At 38.6% G+C, this 12476-nt stretch overlaps 1 protein-coding gene across 5 annotated transcripts in view; it reads left to right on the forward strand.

Moving 5' to 3' along the window:
• Positions 1–12476, forward strand: part of MAPK8 (mitogen-activated protein kinase 8) — a 48751-nt gene that overhangs the window by 3451 nt on the left and 32824 nt on the right. For 2 of the 5 annotated variants that reach the window (XM_052798994.1, XM_052798990.1), the window contains exon 1: positions 7165–7188. The exons of 2 other annotated variants lie outside the window; for them this stretch is intronic. The gene's annotated coding sequence lies outside the window, so the exon portion shown is untranslated. Of the gene's footprint in view, positions 1–7163; positions 7189–12476 lie in introns of those variants that run through there. One more of the 5 variants, XM_052798991.1, reaches the window with a different exon arrangement.

Raw genomic sequence — 12476 nt, forward strand, 5'->3', positions numbered from 1 at the left:
CAGACCTCTTTTATGTTGAGAAGTGCTTGTTTAAAAATCTGTTTGCAGTCTTGGTCTTCTGCTGCTGTTAGTGAAAAGCATTCTGAACAAGATGGTTATTTTGGTTTCTTGAATGCACTGTAGAGCCCAAAATGAATTGGGGATGAGTACCCATTTGTTAATGAACGTTGATGTAGAAGTTTTGAGTCTAACTTTGCATGGATGGACATCCTCTTCCAAACCTAGCTGTATTAATCATTTCAGAGCATATGTGTAGTATCAATAGTGGCTGTTAAATAAAACAATCTGGAAGCTTTTGGACTGAGGCAGGGCAGTGAGGCAGAATATGCATCCTCACAGTGCTGCTAACTGTGTTTTCCACTTTCTTTAAATACTGTGTTTGTGGAGAAGAAAATATTAACTATTTTAGGACTATATTTTATATGTAAGAATGCCAATGCTCATTTATCTTTTGTGGCGCTTCACAAATATGTAGCATTTATCTTTTAGGTTATTTTGCTTGGTAGGGGCAGCTTTTAATTCAGTGTTCAAAACTTCCCTTACTATAGCTTTTCCTAGCTTATTATTTCTCAGTAATACATGAAGTCTTCAGAAAAAAGAGCTTGAAATACCCTACTCTTTTTCTGTCCCCATTCTTATTCAAAATATGGGACTGCAGATGTAGGTCACTGAGTAGTTTCCCAAGTTGTTTGTATTTACCAGATACTTAGTGGATTTTTATTAGTTCTATTCATCTGTACAAGTTAGTCCTGTGGCAAAACTGTAGCCTTCTTAGTGAATGGTGATATTTTTAAGAAATGTGTTGTCTTAGAAGAATTTGAAGGTGATGTTGAGAAATTCATGATGACTTGGTGATGGGTGGAATAAGTTGCCAGTACATTGACTTGAAATTTTTGGGAAGTAAATAGCAGTAAGTGTAGGTATGCATGATATAACCTTTACTTAAGGGGAATTAATACTTGAATTTGAAGAATTAAGTCACAGAAAATGAAATCAAAACCAACTAGAAATGCTAGATACTTTTAAAGTGTAACTTAAGATTTCCTTGATGTAAACTTTGATGTATAAGCTCAAGGAACACACTGAGCACATGGTAGTGGGCCTCCTTTTGTGAGCTGGAAGACCCTTTCATTCTGTGTAGCATAAGGAACACTCCAGCTTGATCATACAGCCAACGGTGGATAGCAGTTTGCTTCTGCTATAGATTTTTACAAAACCTATGGGTGAGAACTCCTCCAAGAGACTGGAGCTGACTGCATCAAATTTTGAGAAAGAGATCTGTTACTGATGTTGGATCAGATCAGCGTGGAGAACTGCCCAACCAGCTGTTTATGTAGTACTGTTACCTTGACTGTTATTTATTTTGTAAAATATTTTTGTAAGGTTTTCTAAGGCCTGCATTTTTCTTGATGTGAGATAATGATCTTGGCGTACCAAGCTTGTAGCTAATAGCAACACATTTCTTCTTAACTTTAGATGCTTTTTTTTCCTTTAAGTGATTAAAAACTAATCCTTGGTTCTTTTTCTGTCCAAATTGATTGCCTGTAAGCTTGATACTAAAATAAACCTGATAGTTGTTGCCCATATTGTCACTTTTATTGTTGGATAAATGCTGCTTGATATGTGAACAGACGGGATGCTTATTAATCACTCAGTTGGATATTGTAGACTAATGCTAAAATGGTGACTGGCAGAAAATATACTTTAACTTTGTGGTCATTTGTGTTGCAAACAAAGCAAATACTGTATATGTGCTCATGTGTGTACACTTAAAATAAACAAAAAGGGCAAATGTTAATTCTACAGCGCTGCTGGAAAGCCTATTCACTGTAATTATTGATTATGAGTATTTAAAAAAAAAAATCAAAAAACAACTCTGACAACTTCCCATTAGTTAATTATATTGGCATTATACCAAGCTCTTTTTTCCACTGTAGATCTTAAAAGCATGCAGGAAAATGTCTGAACCCAATATTTACTCTTTTAATTACAAACTACGGCTAAAATGTGTGGTCCCATCATTGTTTGAAGAGACACAGACTACATTTACCTTGTACCTTAGTCTGCTGAACAAAGCCTGAAAGTCTCTAGTCTGGTGTTTTGATTGTTGTGAAATAAGAAGAATGAACATTAGGTATCATGTTTCTCACTGTGATCTCAAAGTCATGGAAATGCCTAGCTCTGTAAGCATGCATGTCTCTATGCATGTAGGTGCATAAAATGAAAATGATTCTTCTGCTGTCAATTGCTGGGAGCTGCTGACTGGGCAGCAACTCTTGCAGAAGAAGACCTGGGGCTCCTGATGAATGAGAAGCTGACCAGGAGTCAGCAGTGTGCGTCTGTAGCCCTCAAGGCTAATTACTTACTGGGCTGCATTAGAAAGCATGGCTAGCAGGTACAGGGAAGGAACTGTTCCCATCTGGGGGGTGGCTGTGAAGCTCCAGCTGCAGTGCTGCCCAGTAGATCACACATGTATGCACCCTGTGTGAGAGAGACAAACTGGAGGGAGTCCAGCACTGGGTTGCTCAGATGGTAGGGGATTGGAGCACCTGAGGGTGGAGGAGGGAATGGGTTTGCAACCTGAGGAAGAGAAGGCTAAGGGAGAATGTAATTGCTGCATTTAACCATCTTTAAGCAAGGGCTTATAGAGATGATGGAGCCACTTTCCCCTCAGAAGTATACAGTGAAAAGATGAGTCAATGGTCACAAGGCATAAGAATAGAAATTTTGGTAGGACATGAAGGGAATGTCTTGACGCATGGGAGTGGGTGAGTGCTGCACCAAGAGCCTGGAGGGGCCACAGAATCTCCATCTATGGAGACTTTCAGCTGGACAAGGTAGAGAGTAGCCTGATGTAAATACAAGTTTGAAGTTCTACCTGTTTTGAGCAGGTAGATGATCTCCAGAGGTTGCTTTCAAGCCATATTATGATTCTACTGTTTACAGATTTTTGAAATTTTATTTTCAAATTAGCTTGAGGAAGTTGGCAAAAAAAAGGCATGTTGATGTAGATAAGCAAGGCTGCTCAGAACTGCGTTAGAAGTTGTGGAGGGAGAAGTAATGAGATGTGATAAGCATCTTCATTCAAGTCTGCTGGTGGCAATACTGGCATTTTTCTACCCTCCATTGAACTTTCCAGCTGACTAGGCCAGAAGTGCTTGCAGGCTAGCATAAAGGACAAAAAAAAAGGGTATGGTACCTATCATGCCTGTGATCACTGTGATGAACAAAAAAACCTATCTCCAAAGGAACAGCCTGCAGCAAGCAGCACGGTAGCCAGCTGAAGTGTGTCCAGGTCTTGCCTTCTGTAGCGGAGGAGCATGTTGGCGGCTGCTGCTGCAAGGCTTTGATCTTCTGCTGGGTGGGTGACAGTTCCTTGCACTTAGCTGGAGTGTGGTTGCTCCAGGAAGTGGCTTCATGGAGCAAACCAGCTCTGATTTCCAATTGATTACAATACTTCATGACTGCAGAGAGGTGGTGGGACTAATAGCAGCTGGGAGAAAGAAAAAGAACCATGGCAGATCCATAAATTTTTCAGTGCTGTTGTCCTTAATGGTTGTGCTGCCTTGAGAAGACAGCATCCAGCAGCTCATTTGTTTCTGTTAATCCTTACGTATTTGTCCATTTAGTAAAGTTAACCAGGAATCTTGAGGAAAGGGAGGTGAGCAGAATAGAAAGTTACAACCCAGAGTGACTTTTGCATCTTAGCAAAGCAGCTGTCCTGGGGTTTGAACCTGTAGGTAGTTAAATATGTGAATACAGCTGCTCATGTGTGACTCTTAAGATAGAGTTGTGTGGGAAATCTGGTGTTGGGGATGGCACATCCTTGAAAGCCCTAGATATATTCTTTAATAGCTTTAATGCCTAAGATTATGTCGGAGCAAGGTTAACAGTAGTTATGATGCTTACTTGCAGGATCTCGGGTATAAGAGTACAAATGTAGTTTTGAGCATGTAATCCTAATTTCAAGTTTTACTATGGAAACGGTAAAAGTGCATACCATGGTTGATGTGCCAATCAGCGTAAATCTTTATAAATTCTTGATTGTTCATTGTGTGAATGTTTTAGATGGTGAGAAACATCCTGGTCACCTTCAGAGTAGGAAGGGTAGTAACATGATATCCTAAAAAGCTTTATTAGAAAGGTATGGGCTAGGTTCATTTGTTTCATTTAGTGCCAAAAGTGAATACTCAGGAGACACACAGTAACAGGAGGGTCCTTGTGCGGGGCAGTGGTTCATTTAATGAGCGGTGAACCCTTCCAACAGTGAGTGACTTTTCATTTGCATGGTTGCTGCAATGCAAAACTCCTTGTTGAACAATAGCTGGGGTTTCTTTTGCTGTTTTTTAAATTGAAGCATTACAAGATTGTTGTGCCACTTATGTGTCGAGATGGGGAAAAAGCCAACAGTTCAGTTTCTAATAAGATTATGTTGCACATAAAAGGATTTCATTAATACTAGCATGGCATTGTGGGGAAATCAGAAAATCTTGATGTGACTAGACCTACTTTATTCTCCCCCTTTTTTAGTTTATTTGAAATTCTTTCTTCATAGTTTTCTTCAGAAAGTTTCTCATCACAACTCTTCATGTGCATAGCCACTAGCACTAGTGTACGGTGCACAGCAGTGCTTCTGAAGGGTTTTTTTGTTCTTGTTTAAAGAATGGGAATTCTCAGACTCTTCCTAGTTTGGGAACTTCTGTCTTAGTAATTTTTTTGCTAGGACAGAACTCCAGGCACTACTGGAGTCTAAGAGAAATGGGACAACAGAACTGTTGCTGTTAGTAATGAATCCTGTAGATTGGTGTAGTTTCCTACAAACTACCTACAAAGTAAAGCATTTATTTTAAGTGTACTGCCTGCCTTCCCACCCCACTCTCAGTAAATTATTGTGCAAAGTACTGTACTGCATTACAGGAGGTATCTGTGAAGGAATTGTCAGTGCTGAGGTTCTAATATGTTTTAGAGTTTTTTGTTCCATTCTAAAGCTGTTATTACTGAGGTACTTTATGCCAAATACTTTAGACAGAATTTCATAGCACATTAATCTGCTCGTACTTAACAGATAAATGCATGAATTAGTGAAAGTAGCACATTCATAATTGGATTCTAAGTTTTTGTAACTAAGATTTAACATTAAAATGTTCTAAGATTTATGTATTTTTTTGTGGAACTATTGATGTGATTCTTAAATGTAGTTTTAAAACATTCTGAAAACTTTTTCTCCTAGCTGTTATGCAACTCCTTGCTTCCTCTAATGGTCTATAGCTATTATCTTATTCATCACTGATATTTAATGAGTATTTTAGGTCATTTGGTGTCTTTTGTTTGCTTGTGTCCTTTAAAAGAATTAAAGAATCTTTTGATCTGTTTCTTCTGCTGAAACATTTAGCTTCCATATGCTTCATCTTTCCCTACAAGAAGAGGTTAAAGAACAAGCATTTCCTCCTACCGCAGAGTAATCCTGGAATGGGATTTCACTTCTAACCTTGCGTAGATCTCACTGAAGTACTGAGTAGTATTTACTGATTTACTTTGCTGATGCTTTGCTTATTTATTCTATATTACTGCTTTGCCAGCTGTCATTGGATGGACGGAGGACTAGCATATGCAGGCAAACTTTTGTGGTATGGTTAGAATTAACAGTCCCTTAGGTAGTTAGCTGAAACAGTATAGTGCCAATACTCTCTTCTTGTGAATTTCAAGTTAGATTACGGTTAAGCTTTTTCAAGTACCTGAATAAGTTGAATGGGCCATGACATACGATTCTGCACAAAAGGGAAGTGTATAAAGCAATATGGAATAGCATTGCCTTGAATGCAGTAGTCCCAGTCATTTTGCAGGATTATGGTTTAACTGAGATTTTTAACCTGTTTTCTGGGTCCAGCAGCATGCATTCAGATTGCATTTCTGAGACAGTTTAATTGAGTACTTAAAATGGGACAGCTTTTTGAAGTCTGGCTTCACCAAATTTTCACTGATTTCAGATTTTAAGAACATTGTTTAAAAAAAAATAAAACTGGAGTGACAAATAATGCCCTGCTATAACCCTTAATATTTTAAGCCTTTTAAAAAAATGTTTCCCTTTATTTTCTCCCCATCTACTGTCCTTTTGTATAATCTTTTATTTGAAAAAGGATTAAGGAATTGGAAGATCCTTGCCTTATCCTATTATTTCTGAAAAAGAGTGTTTTGCTAATAATAGTCTTTTAATCTGCTGTCATAACAGCTTCTTTGCCAAACTGTTGAATTACACAAGTTTTCTTTTGATGGAGCCATTCTGGTTTATGATTTCTGTGGCAAAACTGACCTGCAAAAGACAGTTGGCAGTGTTACTTCGTATGTTGTGATAATAGGATTCATTATGGAACCATCTGTAGTGGAACTTCATGTGACATTACACTGAAGAAACTGTAGAGATCTCTTCTATCAAATGTAGCACAGCAGAGAGTTTGCAGAATGGTAATTTTTTTTGTAGATGTAGCACTATTCATTCTGATAATGCTTGTTCTAGAAATATGCTGCCTATTAAATCTTTCTGTGATTAATTAAAGTCACAGTTCAGAAGTCCATAAAAAAAAAATTGAGAGGAAAGGTAGGACGAGAATCTTCAGCATTAGAAATGCTAGTTTACAGGCTGTTTAATATTGCATGCAGCAGCCTATCTGCCTCTTCATTTACATCCTACTAGCTTGTGAATCTAAAACCTATTTTAAAGAGGAAGGAAGATATTTATCTTAAAGAATCTCTGCTGACGGCTAATTGCTTAAAAAAAGAATGGTTAAGAATAGAGAAACTCTGCAGTATATTCCATTACAAATACATAATTTCACTGTGCAACTTCATGTGTTGATGTCAGTGTCATATATACCCTTACCACAAAATACAAAACCCTGGAAAACTTACAGTATGGAATACCATATAGTAGCAGAGCGTCATTGTAATAAACTAAATCAGAAGTGATTTATAACTTGGTGAGGATAGGTATGTTAACTAAGTGCTATTGGCCACACATGGTGACTTTCCAGGGAGGTGCACTGGTATTGCAGAGCAGCTGTGTTGATTTACTGGTTGTGTTACAGGAACTGACTTGACCATGAGAAGTGCTGGGAGGTTCTATGTGCTGCTGTCTTACTTGTTGCTGATTTGGATAACCAGGGCTGATGTGACTATCACCAAAATCTCCTTGTAAGCCTCAGATAAACTTTGGGTGAATCTTAAACTTCATAACTCTTAGTACAGTTTTCAGGATGTTTTAAATGTTTGTATTGGTGGCTCTCTAGAGATTGCTTTGTGTTCAGAATATGTACCTTTTTAAAAAATACATTCCAGAAACAAGGAAGTCTGGATAGCACCAAGTGTTTGATATTCACAGATGATGAAGTAGTGTCAGGTTTCATCTGCCCTGCCACAAACTGGCAGACATCTCTGCTTCCTTAGAGGAGAGGGAGATGGCTGAAGGAATGGTGGATAAGCAAGCACAAATTTTCACATCTTTTCATGGAGCCGATAGCATGCATTCACTTAACGCTTCTTTCTTTCCTTGCCTTCAGGCTACTGGAAGTCTGATTTTTAGACTGTGCTATATATTTTGACTTCTCATTCTTCTGTTTTCTGAATCTTAATTTTGTTTTTTACTTCGGCTTCTCATGTTACAAAGTTAGAGCTGCTGGTGTCCAGAATGTGTTTTACCTAATTGCCAGGCAGGGCCTAAGCCAACAGCCTGTGGACAGTTTTCTTCCTTGACCAGCTGCTTTAGTGACTGTTGTGAAAGGGAGATAAAACTGAGTAACACTGAAAGTGCTGGAGGTGAGGTCAGTTATCTGACTGGTTTAGGTAATATGAGTGTGTAGAAGATAAACAGAAACATGCAGTCCTGTGTGGTTTTTTTTCCTGTGCTTTGTGGCAATCTCTTATTGTCTTTGTGCTGTTAACAGTACCTTAACTCCTCATTAATGACGACTACTATGTGCTAGTATTTTTTGTAGTGGAAGGGCTGCAGCTTATGGACTGGCTTTATGTGACAGTATTTTAGAACGTAGAGAAATTGAGGTGCAAGAATAGGAAGGTGGATTAAGTGAAATCTTCTCAATAAGACCTTTATTGATACAAAACAGAAAAACATATGTTTTGAAAAGAGAGTCACTGCAAAACTTATGGCAGTTGTGAATAATTTACTGTGTGTGTGTGCTATTTGTTACTTGGTTCTTCATTTTCCTGCTTGTGCGAGGTATGTGGTGTGTTTATCTGACTGTAAAGAATTCACTTCTCAGCTGAATTTGATTCGATATTAAACAAAACAAATGTTTTAGAAGCAGCAGAAATTATATTGATTGTCTTATTTGGATGTTTTGTAAGAGATGTTTCACAATATGAGAATTCTCTTTAGAAATGTGCGCAGCAGTTTAATACTGATTTTTATATACAGGCTACTCAAAAGTTGTGAATGCAGGTTCAGCATTTGAAGTTGGTGCTGTTGACCCCCGTTCACGAGTAGCATTTTCTTAAACCGCTTTAGAAAACATTGCTGTTTGATACTTGGTTTGCATAAATGCACGCTTTGAGTTTCTGAGGAAAATGTGATGTGGACACATTGGCCTTGCCTGCATTCCAAAGGGAGCAGTGTGTGAAATTGCTGTTGGAGCTTTGGTGGTTCTGTCTATGCCAGCTGGCCAAGCAGTGCTAGGAAATGGTTCAGCTGGAGCAGTGTTTAACAACAGGAATTGGTTTTGTGGCTTTCTACATGTTTGGATGTGATCTTACACTACCTGATTCTAGACAAATGCCCGTATCTCTGTTGTGCTAGTTACAGTCTTCATTTTGTTGCTGCCAGTCATAGGTCTTTCCTTACTGTTAAACAGCCTCTGAATTGTTAGTTACTTCTGACATTATATCAGACTGTTTGAAGTTACTTGAAACATGGAAGCGGAAAAGCTTAAGTTCCAGTTGCCTAATACAAAAATCACTGAGTGCTGCTCGCTTTCTCCAACTTCAGGTTTTCCCAGTTTCAGATTCAGCTGTTAACATTTTGGCACTGATGACTGCAACCTGTGACTAATTGCTATTTCTGGCTACCTAGTATTTGAACATAAATTGATGCAGGGAATTCAAGCACTGGTGCATAAAACATAGTGTTGAACATGATCTGTTTGAGCTCATTCCTGGTTTTATTATTAACCTTTTATTGTGGCTTGTGAAACATTTGGGGTGAGGTTCCCAAAAGGACACGCTGCTTTGTGGAAACATCTACTTTTGGCTGAAATGCCATGGTATTGATCAGATAAGTCTGACAGGAGCAGTGCTAGAGAACATGCCAGCTTCAGGTTCCTGCCTGTATGACTAATCCTGCAAATATAATCCCTAGGGGGTCCTAGCTTCAGTGACACTGCAGAACGTGTCCTCAGCCTTGGTGAAATCGCGTTGTTCGAGAGAGGACAAGGAACAGCATGGAAACGGAAAACTCAAGGGGCTGGGTTTGCTAGCAGCTGCTACTGAAGAGCTCTGCTTGGGAAGGAAGTATATTCCTCTTCCCTGGAGAAATCCTTGACTGGCTGCCAGTAGTAATTCTCCTCTCCCTTTCCTCCCTCCAAAGCAAACAAGGAAGCTCCCATGTGTTGGTGGTACTCATAGGTCAGGCTGCTTACCTGCTCTCTGCCCCTGTTCTGCAGCTGCTGTCACAGCCCCTCTGTGGGGGTCATTCACTAACTGAAGTGACTACAAGAAGGAGCAGGTAAGTTTAATTAAGATGAAAAATGAAACATGCATTTGCTATCCTTATTTGTGTATATATATACTTTTTTTTTTTTTCTTTTAAAAACTTCTAGTCTGCCCCTAAGCTGGAAGCTGACTTTCAGTAGGTGTGAAATTTTATGGAAGCATTCTGCCCCCTTCCATAACACACTGGAGTTATTTTTATTCAATGGATAACACAATGTCTGGCTTGGGCATTACAGTTAATAAAATGTGTAAATATTAGGCTGGGAAAGATTTAAATTGCAGGAAGCTCACTGAAAGTAATGGGAAAAAAAAAAAGTTGCTGGTTGTGTTTCTATGAAGAAGTTTTCTCCTTTCCTGCCCCTCAAATTCTGCTATAATAGCATTAAAGATAAAAGTTCACCCATTTTTGTGAGAGGGAAGAATAGAGGGCTGTGCCTGGGTGTCTGCTGAAGAACTTCTCTGAATGACTGAAAAGTTAACTAGCATTTAGCAGCAGCTCTGGAGATAGCCCTGGTGTCCCCCTAGAAGATTAGTTCATCCTCAGTGCGCTTGGCTTCTGGTCTCCTGCCTCTTCCTCATGACACGTTTTACAGATGGGGAAAAAAACCCGCCAAATCTTCCTCTGTTAATTCAGGCTCCTCTTTGTTGTTCTTTTTGTCTTCATATTATCCTTAGTAAATCTTAAATATGTATTTCTGCTTTGATTGCTTTGTTTTTGATTTTTAAAACTGCAGTTTTTCTTCCATAATCCAGAGTTGTAACTGGCAGTGAGAAAGATGCCTATTTCCAGGGTAGTCCAGGCTGCCTTGACATTTTTAAAGAGATACATGGGAGATGTGGTTTCTTGCCTAAGTGTGAAGTGCAAGGTCTGGAGTTCGTGAGGATTCAAGGAACTGCCTGTGCTGTAAGGAAGCACAGGAAAGCCTCTGCTGGAAGCTGGAAATGGGGGAGGTTGGCCCCAAAGCTGGACTTGCTGGAGTATAGGATGCAAGTATTTTTGAGACGGAAAAGGAAATAAGGAATGGATGGTGCATGCTGTTATGTCTGTGGAGAGAAGTGTGGGATTAGAGAGCAGAAGCAACCCAAAGACTGGAGAGATGTATGTGTTGCAAGAAGGTGGCCTGATTTAGAGCATCTGAGAGTACCTCATCTGCAAAAGGTTCTCTGAACACTGAAGTGCTGTGTGTACTTAAGCATGTAAAGTCTTAAAAATGCTTAGTTTTCTCTGTTTGAGTTCCTACCTTCAGTCACTACTAATCTGGGTGAAGACTCAAAGCACCTCACGATTCTTGAGGTCCTTTATGCTGCTTTTATACTTACATCTGGAGCTGGTGGTTGTAAGAAAGCTCCCTGTATGTGAGGTATTAGGATTATTTGTCTGTTCCAAACAAAACTGGGATTTGGGGAAAGACATCAGTTGTGGAGATTAAAATCAGATTTGTTTTGTGAGTGCCTCATTCAAGATGTGATAGCAGGTCCTTGGAATGCTCTTGTGTAGACAACATGAAGTATTGAATTTAGCAGAGTTTTAGATTTTACTAAGGGAATTTTTATTGACAACTGATAAAGAAATAAGTATAGACTTTTTATTTACCACGTTAAGAACTTAGAACAAAAAGTTGAATTTTAGATATTTTATGAGTAGCTTACAAAACTATTTTTATGTAAATATTCTTTTCCAAGCAATGTAATTTGTTGATCTTCCTTGTCAAAGGGAAGACATGCTTCCTCCTTTGCTTAGAGCCTTTTCTGCTCCCAACCATCCCACATACAGATTGTGTTGTATTTAATAGTAAAGCCAATGTTCGTTTTAATTTTATGAATTTCTTTATTTTACTTTTCTATAGATGGGAGAGGGGCCACTGTGCAGGTTTGAATTGAAATTCAGTATGGAGTGTGGGTGCTGTTGTGTGAGCCTGTGCTGTTTAAGTGGTAGACAGCTCCTTGATACTGACTGGGGCTCCAGGTGATTTTTGGAATGCAGAATTAAGTTCAGTTCATTGCAATTGCCTTCAATTAGGTGATCTTTTTATAGGAACCGTAATAAGGTGAATATTGGCCAAGAAAAGGCTGCTGGAGTGCAGAAGGGGGTGGTTTACTTCCTTGCTTGTCTTCCCCTTACTAGGTTCCTGAGATTACAGTTACTGTCTTAATATTCAGATGAGATGACAGGAATATGAAGAAAACTATACCTAGTTTTCTAGATGACTAGAAAAAGTCATCATGTGATCCGGCTGGAGCATGAGGTTAGAGCCACTATATGAACCTGTAAACTGCAACATTAAATCACTGGAAAGATTGCATTAGTATTAATGGATTTCATGCATTGTTAATTTAGGACTCTGCGTAGCTGTTTCCTGTAAAACGTACCGAGAACAGAGTTAGTTTAACAGAAAGGGCTCTAAGTCTTCCTAAGAGATTTATCAATCTGGCAATGATGTTTGCTGAACCACTGAGGTAATTTGTTGGTACAAACAGCCTATATTATAGTCTCTTAAGTTTCATTTTGCTGTTACATACTCAAAAGTGTTTTGCTTTAAAGCCATGTTTATTTTTCTATACCAAACCTGCCATCTTTTCTGAAATTACCATCTTTAGTGGAGAAAGCTGTCTATTTATTGTTAAATATTCAACAGGTTCTTGGAAATCAAGAAATTGGCTTTGAATTTTCTGTAAAAAATCAGTATTAAAAAGAAAACATGACAGTCCTGAAGTTTAAAAAAAAAAATGCATCTTAAATCTCTTGTTTTCATGCAAAC

The sequence above is a fragment of the Harpia harpyja genome, chromosome 10, assembly GCF_026419915.1.
Source record: "Harpia harpyja isolate bHarHar1 chromosome 10, bHarHar1 primary haplotype, whole genome shotgun sequence".
NCBI lineage: Eukaryota > Metazoa > Chordata > Aves > Accipitriformes > Accipitridae > Harpia > Harpia harpyja.